At 38.9% G+C, this 11,111-nt stretch overlaps 1 long non-coding RNA gene across 1 annotated transcript in view; it reads left to right on the top strand.

Annotated features, from left to right (window-relative positions):
• Positions 1 to 10,810, top strand: part of LOC118967068 (uncharacterized) — a 70,041-nt gene extending 59,231 nt beyond the window's left edge. The window contains exons 2-3 of the long non-coding RNA XR_012127749.1: positions 9,070 to 9,196; positions 10,741 to 10,810. This is a non-coding gene — a long non-coding RNA (uncharacterized lncRNA). The remainder of the gene's footprint in view (positions 1 to 9,069; positions 9,197 to 10,740) is intronic.
• Positions 10,811 to 11,111: the final 301 nt, after the last annotated feature.

Consider the following 11,111-nt stretch of genomic DNA (forward strand, 5'->3'; position numbering starts at 1 on the left):
AATCAGGCTATCATCAGACTTCTCAGCAGAAACCTTACAGGCCAGAAGGGAGTGGCATGATATATTTAAAGCAATGAAACAGAAGAGCCTCGAACCAAGAATACTTTATCCAGAAAGATTATCTTTTAAATTTGAAGGAGGGATTAAACAATTTCCAGGTAAGCAAAAGCTGAGAGAATTTACCTCCCACAAACCATCTCTACAGTGTATTTTGGGGGGACTGCTATAGATGGAAGTGTTCCTAAGGTTTAATAGCTGTCACCAGAGGTAATGAAACCACAGTAAAGAAAGTAGAACAGTTAATTACTAGGCAAATACAAAATTAAATCAACTACCCCCAAAGTCAGTCAAGGGATAGACAAAGAGTACAGAATATGATACCTAATATAGAAAGAATGTAGGAGGAAGAAAAAGGAGGAGAAAAAAAGAACCTTTAGATTGTGTTTGTAATAGCATACTAAGTGAGTTAAGTTAAGCTCTTAGACAGTAACGAAGTTAACCTAGAACCTTTTGTAATCACAGATCTAAAGCCTGCAATGGCAAGAAGTGCATACCTATTGATAATCAACCTAGATGTAAATGGCCTGAACGCACTAATCAAAAGACATAGAGTCACTGAATGGATAAAAAACAGAACCCATCTATATGCTGCCTACAAGAGACTCACTTGAAACCCAAAGACATACACAGACTAAAAGTGAAGGCATGGAAAAAGATATTTCATGCAACTAATAGGGAGAAAAAAGCAGGAGTTGCAGTACTTGTATCAGACAAAATAGACTTCGAAACAAGGAAACTCACAAGAGACAAAGAAGGACATTACATAATGATAAAAGAGTCAATCCAACAAGAAGGTATAACTATTATAAATATCTATGTACCCAACACAGGAACACCTACATATGTGAAACAAATACTAACAGAATTAAAAGGGGAAATAGAATGCAATGCATTCATTCTAGGAGACTTCAACACTCCACTCACTCTGAAGGACAGATCAACCAGACAGAAAATAAGTAAGGATACAGAGGCACTGAACAACACATTAGAACAGATGGGCCTAACAGACATCTACAGAACTCTACACCCAAAAGCAGCAGGATACACATTCTTCTCAAGTGCACATGGAACATTTTCAAGAATAGATCATACACTAGGCCACAAAAAGTGCCTTGGTAATTCAAAAAGATTGAAATTGTACCAACCAGTGTCTCAGACCACAAAGGTATGAAACTAGAAATACATTACACAAAGAAAATGAAAAATCCCACAAACACATGGAGGCTTCACAACATGCTCCTAAATAACCAATGGATCAATGACCAAATAAAAACAGTGATCAAGGTACATATGGAGACAAATGACAATAATTCAACACCACAAAATCTGTGGGACGCAGTGAAGGCCATGCTAACAGGGAAGTATATTGCAATACAGGCCTACCTCAGCAAAGAGCAATCCCATATAAGCAGTCCAAACTCACAGTTAACAAAATTAGAAAAAGGAGAACAAATGAGGCCCAAAGTCAGTAGAAGGGGGGACATAATAAAGATTAGAGCAGGAATAAATAAAATCAAGAAGAATAAAACAATAGAAAGAATCAATGAAAACAAGAGCTGGTTCTTCAAGAAAATAAACAAAATAGATAAACCCCTAGCCAGACTTATCAAGAAAAAAAGAGAATCTACACAGATAAGAATCAGAAATGAGAAAGAAAAAATCACTACAGACACCACAGAAATACAAAGAATTATCAGAGAATACTATGAAAAATTATATGCTAACAAACTGGATAACCTAGAAGAAATGGACAACTTTCTAGAAAAATACAACCTTCCAAGGCTGACCCAGAAAGAAACAGAAAATCTGAAAAGACCAATTACAAGTAAGGAAATTGAACTGGTAATCAAAAACCTACCTAAGAACAAAATGCCTGGACCAGATGACTTCATAGCTGAATTTTATCAAACATTTAGTGAAGACCTAATACCTATCCTCCTTTAAGTTTTCCAAAGAGTAAAAGAGGAGGGAACACTTCCAAACTCATTCTAGGAGGCCAGCATCACTCTAATACCAAAACCAGGCAAAGACACTACAAAAAAAGAAAATTACAGACGAAAATCCCTGATGAATATAGATGCAAAAATACTCAACAAAATACTATCAAACTGAATTAAAAAATATATCAAAAAGATCATCCACCATGATCAAGTAGGATTTATTCCAGGGATGCAAGGATGGTATAATATTAGAAAATTCATCAACATCATCCACTACATCATCAAAAAGGACAAAAACCACATGATCATCTCCATAGATGCTGAAAAAGCATTTGACAAAATTCAACATCCATTCATGATAAAAACTGTCAACAGAATGAGTATAGAGGGCAAGTACCTCAACATAATAAAGGCCATATATGACAAACCCACAGCCAACATCATACTGAATAGTGAGAAACTGAAAGCCTTTCCTTTAAGATCAGGAACAAGACAAGGATGCTCAGTCTCCCCACTGTTATTCAACACAGTTCTGGAGGTCCTAGCCACAGCAATTAGACAACACAAAGAAATAAAGGGCATCCAGATTGGTAAGGAAGAAGTTAAACTGTCACTCTTTGCAGATGACATGATTTGTACATAAAAAAACCGTAAAGAATCCATTCCAAAACTACTAGATCTAATGTCTGAATTCAGGAAAGTTGCAGGATACAATATTAATACACAGAAATCTGTTGCATTCCTACACACTAAGAGTGAACTAGCAGAAAGAGAAATCAGAAAAAACAATTCCATTCACAATTGCATCAAAAAAAATAAAATACCTTGGAATAAACCTAACTAAGGAAGTGAAAGACCTATATCCTGAAAACTACAAGATGCTTATGAGGGAAATTAAAGAAGATACCAATAAATGGAAACACATCCCATGCTCATGGATAGGAAGAATTAATATTGTTAAAATGGCCATCTTGCCTAAGCAATGTACAGATTCAATGGAATTCCTCTCAAAATACCAACAGCATTCTTCAATGAACTGGAGCAAATCATTCTACAATTCATATGGAACTACAAGAGACCTCAAATAGCCAAAGCAATCCTGAGAAGGAGGAATAAAGCTGGTGGGATTATGATTCCCAACTTCAAGTTCTACTACAAAGCCATAGTAATCAAGACAATTTGGTACTGGCACAAGAACAGAATCACCGACCAGTGGAACAGAATAGAGAGTCCAGATATAAACCCAAGCATATATGGTCAATTAATATATGATAAAGGAGCCATGGACATACAATGGGGAAAGGACAACCTCTTCATCAACTGGTATTGGCAAAACTGGACAGCTACATGTAAGAGAATGAAACTGGAATATTGTTTAACCCCTTACACAAAAGTAAACTCAAAATGGATCAAAGACCTGAATATAAGTCATGAAACCATAAAAGTCTTAGAAGAAAACATAGGCAAAAATCTGAATGTAAACATGAGCAACTTCTTCCTGAATGCATCTCCTCCAGTAAGGGGAACGAAATAAAAAATGAACACATGGGACTATATCAAACTAAAAAGCTTCTGTATGGCAAAGGACACCATCAACCGAACAAAAAGGCATCCTACAGCATGGGAGAATGTATTTGTAAACGACATATCTGACAGGGGGTTAACATCCAAAATGTATAAAGAACTCACATGCCTCAACACCCAAAAGCAAATAACCCGATTAAAAAATGGGTGGAGGATATGAAGAGACAATTATCCAAAGAAGTAATTCAGATGGCCAGCAGATACAATGAAAAGATGCTCCACATCACTAATCATCAGGGAAATGCAAATTAAAACCACAATGATATATCACCTCATACCAGTTAGGATGGCCACCATCCAAAAGACTAAGAACAACAAATGCTGGCGTGGATGTGGACAAAGGGGAACCCTCCTACACTGCTGGTGGGAATGTAAGCTAATTCAACCATTGTGGAGAGAAATGTGGAGGTTCATCAAAAAACTAAAAATAGAAATACCATTTGACCCAGGAATCCCACTCCTAGGAACAAAAAGACATCCTATAATATGGGAAAATATATTTGTAAATGACATATCCAACAAGGAATACAATTTCTCAGATTCGAAAAGACATATGCACCCCTATGTTTATCACAGCACTATTTCCATAGCCAAGATATGGAAGCCACCTAAGTGTCCATCAGTACATGAGTGGATAAAGAAGATGCGGTACATATACACAATTGAATAGTATTCAGCTGTAAGAAAGAAACAAATCCTACCATTTGCAACATGGATGGAGCTGGAGGATATTGTGCTTGGTGAAATAAGCCAGGTGGAGAAAGACAAGTGTGAAATGATCTCCCTCATTTGTGGAGTATAACAACGAAGCAAAATTGAAGGAACAAAACAGCAGCAGACTCACAGACTCCGAGAAGGGACTAATGGTTATCAAAGGGGAGGGGTTGGGGAGGGCGTGTGGGGAGGGAGAGAGAAGGGGATTGAGGGGCATTCTGTTTAGTATACATGTTGTGGGGAGTCACGGGGAAGACAGTGTAGCACAGAGAAGGCAAATAGTGACTCTGGCATCTTACTACGCTGCTGGGCAGGGACTGCATTGGGGTATGGGTAGGGTCTTGATAATATGGGTGAATGTAGTAACAACATTGTTTTTTCATGTGAAACCTTCGTAAGAGTGTATATCAATAATACTTAATTTAAAAAATTTAGCATGTAGAGTGTATCAATTCTTAAACTCTGAGTACCTTGGGATGGCCATCAGTCATCGAGAACCTAATATGGATTAATGCCACTCAGTTTGTTTTCTTCCTAAGTCTGAGTTGAGATTAATCATTTTTGGAGGGAGAATGAAACAAAGGAATAAAAGAATTGTGTGGGCCAGGAGGTGGGGTTGGGGAGGCTGGCCGCGTAGCGCAAGTGAAGACTGGGAGAAGGGGCTTCGGAGGCAGAGCAGGAAGTAAATAGGTTGATGCAAGTAGCAATGGTGCCTATATCACAATTTTGTTTAAGGCTGGTACTGCTGGATTCCAGCATAAAGAAAATGGGCTCACTTTTAGATGCAGATGACTCATAAACAAGGTCATTGTAAATTCTCTGGAAGAAATTTGGCCTTGTATTCTGTCTCTTTAACTGAGAATGTTTCTTTCTCTCTGCAACCTCTCTTTTTCTCCCCATTACCTTCCCTCCCCAAATCATTATACTGAACAGAAACATATTCTCCTTTTTTTCACTGGAGCCAGGAGTCATCATTGAAATCCTGATCATTTCAACAGTATAGCCTGTAGTTCAACACACACCATTGGGCCTTCGGGCAACAATGCCAAACACATGTCCTTGTTTAGGGGGAATTAGGAGCCAGAAGCACTCTGAATTGCACTTTTCAAAACCTGCTGTGCTATCGTGCTAACAGAAGGGGAAAATTTCCTTTCAAAGCTGCCATGAAGAGCATCCAGATGTTTTCAATGAGCTAACGTGCACCTGCACCAGAGACTGCTTGGTACAGCAGCTGCCAGGGTCCCTTGGGAAAGCAAGCCACACTTAGCACCATGGCGTGGTGTCCTGGACAACATGGGGCAAAGAAGTTTCAGGGGAAAGGATGCAGGACTTTGTACCAAATGATCTGGATTTGGCTCCTATCTCTCCCTTTTCCTGGCAGGTGGTCTTGGGTCAGCCCCTCCCCCACCCTGAGCTTCATTCTGCTTGTCGGTAGACACTCTATGCAAAGCAGTTGTGCATGGACACCATTATTATCCTCACTTTACAGATAGTAAAACCATATTTCAGAATGCTTAAGAGCTACGGTAGCACAGCTAGGAAGTGGCAAAGCTGATGTTCGAAGCCAGGCCCCTCCAGAGTTGTTGAAAAGACCAAATGTTACAACATGTGAAGGGGCTTTGGAAACCATAATCTAAGACTGCAAATGAAAGTGATTTAAGAGCACAGGATTTCATAGCCAAAGAGAGCCCTACCTGTGGGTGATAGGCAAGTCCTTCACAGCTCCTAGCCTCAGTTTCCACATCTGTAAAGTAGAGATGCTAACAATACCTACCTCCAGGGATGATTATGTGAATGGAATGAAACTGTTCATGTAAAGCACTTGGCACAGTGCCTGGTGCATCGGTTCCTCATGGTGTTAACTGCTGCTGCCTTTGTTGGGAAGATGAGTCAAGTTACTGATTATCAATTAGAGAAATTACTGGGCACAGCCCTTTTCTCATCTTATACATGCAGTCTTCTGTTTACTTCCTATTCCCACTGAAAAGCAAGAGGTAAATCAACTTTTAACAAGAACATTGTTTAGCAAGAATAACACACGTACATAAGCCTCTTTGTTCCTCAATCTGAATTAATGAAATTCAACTCACAGTACTTCAACAAGTAATAGATGGGGCCTCCTCCAGGCAGGTCTTTCCCATCAGCCTTCAGCAGGCGTTCCCAGGGTCCACCCCTCCCACCTTTCATCCCCACCTGCTTTTCATTTTGTTTTTTGTCTGTTTCTTGGCTTTGAACGCTCAACTCCCCTCACGCCTCTGTTCCTCTGGGATGGTGTTCATCCTCTTCCTGTCACTGCTGGGCCCCAGTGCTCCCTTCTCACCTATTTTATGGCACCTGTGGCTCCCACTGTCACTTTTGTCTCAGACCAAACTTCGCATCCCACCCGAAGCTCGTGGAGCTTCAGCCGTGCTGCAGTTGATGGTGGAAAGACACTGGTTCCCTTGGGCGTGGGTTGCTTTGCCATCTGTTGCTGCCTGTTCTTAGCTCTCTTGTGATTCATGCAGGGCACGTACCAAGCAAAAGAGCAACTGAGGCTCAGACTGTGTCTCTCAATGTCAGGCCTCCAGATGTTTCCAAAAGTCAGAAGTTTGATCATGTAGCTAAATTTCCTGTTCCGAGTGAATTAACTTAGCCTCCTCGCATAGCACCACACAGCACAGCCTGTGACTCCTGTGAGTTCAGAGCAGGATCTCTCAGTACAGAGACATCAGAATTGTCTCTAATGAATAAACCTTTATAAGTCAGCAGCCAAAGAGGTCTTTTCAGAGTAGCACGAAAACTGGATCATGTACAGCTTTCATCAAAACTGTAAGCAGGTTTTAGTGATAGGGAAAGATGGTGTAGAATTAATCTCTTTCAGGCCAGCAAAGCATGACTTTCAAGTATCTTTTTCCTTGGTGGCTTCCAAGGTATCTTCAGGTCTTTCTTCTGCCTTCTCATTCCCAACTCCTATGGCAGAATGGAAATTGCATGACCTGCAGAGGAGCTACCCAGACCTAGGATGGAAGCCCAGCTCAACCGCTGACACATGTACTGAGAAAGTCAGATAACCAAGTTAGGTAGCTCCCCATGACAGAAGTGATAAAACCTAAAACTTAAAACCTACGTCTTTGGAGAGTCAAAGGCATTAACATATGCAACAGACTATCACAAAGTAGAGCTATGTATGTGGTATGTGTGTGCAGGTAGCTATATGAATGATACGTGTCCTTGTGTCTATGTAGGTCTATGTAACGCTGTTGCTTTATGTTCTCATTGTGTTGAGCCATTTGATATAAATATCTTTCTCTCAATGCAAGGATCATTTATTTCATGCTATTCTAGCTGTAATTCTGGACTGAGTTGTCTATTTAAACAAATATTTCTAAAAGCAGTCATCTTGTGCAGATACTATAGGGTTATTGGGTTTCTTTGGATAGTTTGTGTGCGCGTGTCTCCTCATTTTCTAGTTCCTTCCCCCATCACAGTTTGCCTCCTGCAAACCTCTGTCGGAAGTGGTACTGCGGTGGCTGTCCAGCTGGGCGACCTGGCGGAGCTGCTCCAACTCTGATTTCAGAATTTCCATTGACCCCTAACAGCCTCTGTCCTTCAAATATGTGCTTAGCTAATTTAGTACTCTAGCAAATACATCTGAATGCTTATTTCTACAAGAAAAAAGGTTTACTAAGGTACTTTATTTCCCCTAGAAAAAGATCCCCCTGGTGTTTAATGGTTGGGAACTTTGTGCTTGATCTGTCAATGAGTAAATTCTCTGGGAGTAAATAAAGCCCTTTGAAGAAGTGTTAACTCTTTAAGTGTACCACTTTGTTCTAATTTGAGAGTTCTAAAAAAATGTTATTTTCCTTCCTATTCAGAGAAGATTTGAAGTGGTTTAAAAAATACATGCCATACAAATTAAATAAATTGCAAAGATGTCAGATACAGGTAAGAATTCAAAACAAGAGAAAAGAAGAGCACAGGGCTTTTTATAGTTGTTATTGTCAAATCGTTTGTCTCCAAACTTCCCAGTAACCAAAGCAAAGAGGAAAATTCAGTTTTAAGAGATATGGTTTGATAATATAAATCTAAGCTAACTTTTTCTTAGGTCAAGAGGGAATTATATGTAACCCTTCCCCAGGGAAAGAAATTATAATAAACTCAAAGTGCTAGTTTGACCTGAACTGCGGGACAACTCAAAACCTGGGACAGTTTGTCAGCTGATGTGAGTCTAGGAAAACAGTGTGGCAGGGTTCGTGTAACAAAGCTACAGTGTTTAAATTCTTACGCATGCGGTAAGCATGAAGGTTGTAGAGTAATGTGAGCATGCCTCTGGCCCCTCCATGTAGCAGCATTAAGCAAGTAGTATAATTAAAAACAATACCAAATTCCTGGATGTGCTTGATTTTAGATCATTCAACTTCAGGGGTAAGTTTTATTTAACCTTCAAGAGCCTGCAGAAGTATCTCTGTCCTGTGATGTTCTGAGGCATTTCAGGAGACCCCGTATAACCCACAGCTCATTAAAGGAGGCCTTCTATGTCCACTACATTGATGTTTCTCAGTTATAGCATTTTAATGATTTACTTTCATGTCTGCTCCTCAGCTAGACCATGAGATCTTCAGGGGAGGCTGTCTTATCCATCATTGAATATAGTGCCCAGCATGGAACTTTGTATAGTAAATGCTGAGTTTTACGTAAAAGGAGTGAATGTTAAGTGCTTTGCATATTTTCCCTCATTTAGTCACTCTCTCGGCTCTGTGAGATAGTTACTGTTATTATTTCCATTTTACAGATGAAGAAACCAGGGTCTGAAGAGTGAATTGCCTGTCTTCTGGAAGCAAATGGTAGAAGAGAGAATTGAAGCCCATTCTCTCAACCAGTTCACTAGAATGAAGACCATGTCTTTGTGTTTTGAGGAGGTAATCCATTCGTGGGCTTGGGAGGTGCTAAATGTGTCAGCCGGCCATGTCCAGGAAAAGAGTAGAGTACAATGTTTATTGGGCTGCTTCAGTTAGAATTTCCTCTCATTATCATGATGCCTGGAATGAGGCCCCTCTCTAACTTATGGCCACTGAACATTACTTTCAGAGTCATGGGACATCTCTAGGGGCAAGTACTTGACAGACCCTCATTTCTTCAATTAAAATTTAGTAATACAGCTGAACAGGTTTGTGGATAGTACTGCATTGACTCATTAGAAGCTACCAGATAAGAAAATAGAGTCAGTAATCTTTGCTTCTAATTTCTCCTAAGTGTTATTCCTTCTCAATTCAAAGTACTATCTACAAGTTTGCATTATTTCACTCTAAAATCAGCAGATTCTTAAGCATCCTGACATCTCTGTGGTTTTCTGGGGGAGAGAATGAAATAATTGCACTAATGTAATGTGTGTATTTACTCTAACATTTTAATAAATAAGCCTCTGGTCTGAAAGGGAAGCCCTTTTGATATGCTTGGCGTATTTCTTTTCCAAGGGCATCCCAAATAGGTTGACTACAAATATTTCTACTAATGAGATGGAATTGAAATAGCACTGCTGTGATTATAGGCATAAATAGTAAATTTCATTAGGTTGCTTGAGTCCCACTATTGATAGCATAGTAAATTTTAGAACAACTGTGGGCGGTAAAGAGATGAAGAGCTTTTTTGGATATAATTAAGTTATTTGAGTGCACTGACTAGCTATCTCAGCATAGCAATTGTAACTCAGTCGCAGGCTACTTTAAGTACATAAAACAATTCAGCACTGTTATAGAGGTTCTTAATAAGCCCAAAAGATTAATAAGTTAAAAAAACAAAACAGACTCTCATTTGAGAGAGGCATGAATATACTGATAAAATTCTCCCTTTACTTCCCTAACATTCACTATAATCTGGTTATAATCTAGGTACTAATACCTGGTGCCTAAAGTGATATTACATAGTACACGCATACAAGAAATGTAATTGAATCAAAACTTAATGGTTTCTCCTAAATATTATGCTGCTTCTTACATAATAATTCCTTTTGATGTAAATCCTGATGAATTCAAATTTTATTTGTGAATGTGTATTGGCATTGAGGGTAGATAGAAGGATTTTTCTAAGTTTGAAATATGCATGGCCTAGGAAGTACATGTAGAGTTTCACTAATGATACATGAGAATGCCAGTTTCATCATCTTTCCACCATTGCTGTTTTGAATAAAGCAGACTGATTATCTTATAGAATATTCTATACTTTGAAATTGTTTGATTATCCATGGTGATTTTGGTAAATACTGCCACATTGTCCTCCATAAAGGATGCAAACATTTTCATACCCACTAAGCATGAGAGGGCTCACTGCCTCACACCCTTCCAAAACAGGATTTTCTCAAATGTTTTGGCTTTTGCTAAGGAAAAAAAAAAAAATTTAATTCAGTGTAGTTTAATGTGCATCCTTTTTATGAGGGAATTTTACCATTTATTTTTCTATGTTTAAGAACCAGTCAATTCCTGAAAGAGGTTGAAGATCATTTTAATGTAAAACAAATGTTTGAGATCAATAAGAAGGTAAGATACTCTACATGTTTTTGTAAAACTAAAGACCTTTTAATAATTCAAATAGTCTCATTTTCCCAAATTCTGCAAATAGTAAGCTGTGAGCATTTAGACCCTTTGTGATTCTTGGACCTGCTGTGTCTCTTAAAGCCAGCCTGAAATTCTCAGCTGTTCAGAAATGGCTTTGAGATATTATAATTAGATGTCTGTTTCTATAGGGATATCGACTCTTTATTAGGAAACTTCTTAATTTAAAAAGGGGCTCTTCATTGTCCCTTTGGGCTTAATATAAACTTTCATTATTTCTGCAAGC

The sequence above is a fragment of the Manis javanica genome, chromosome 2 (genome assembly GCF_040802235.1).
Source record: "Manis javanica isolate MJ-LG chromosome 2, MJ_LKY, whole genome shotgun sequence".
NCBI lineage: Eukaryota > Metazoa > Chordata > Mammalia > Pholidota > Manidae > Manis > Manis javanica.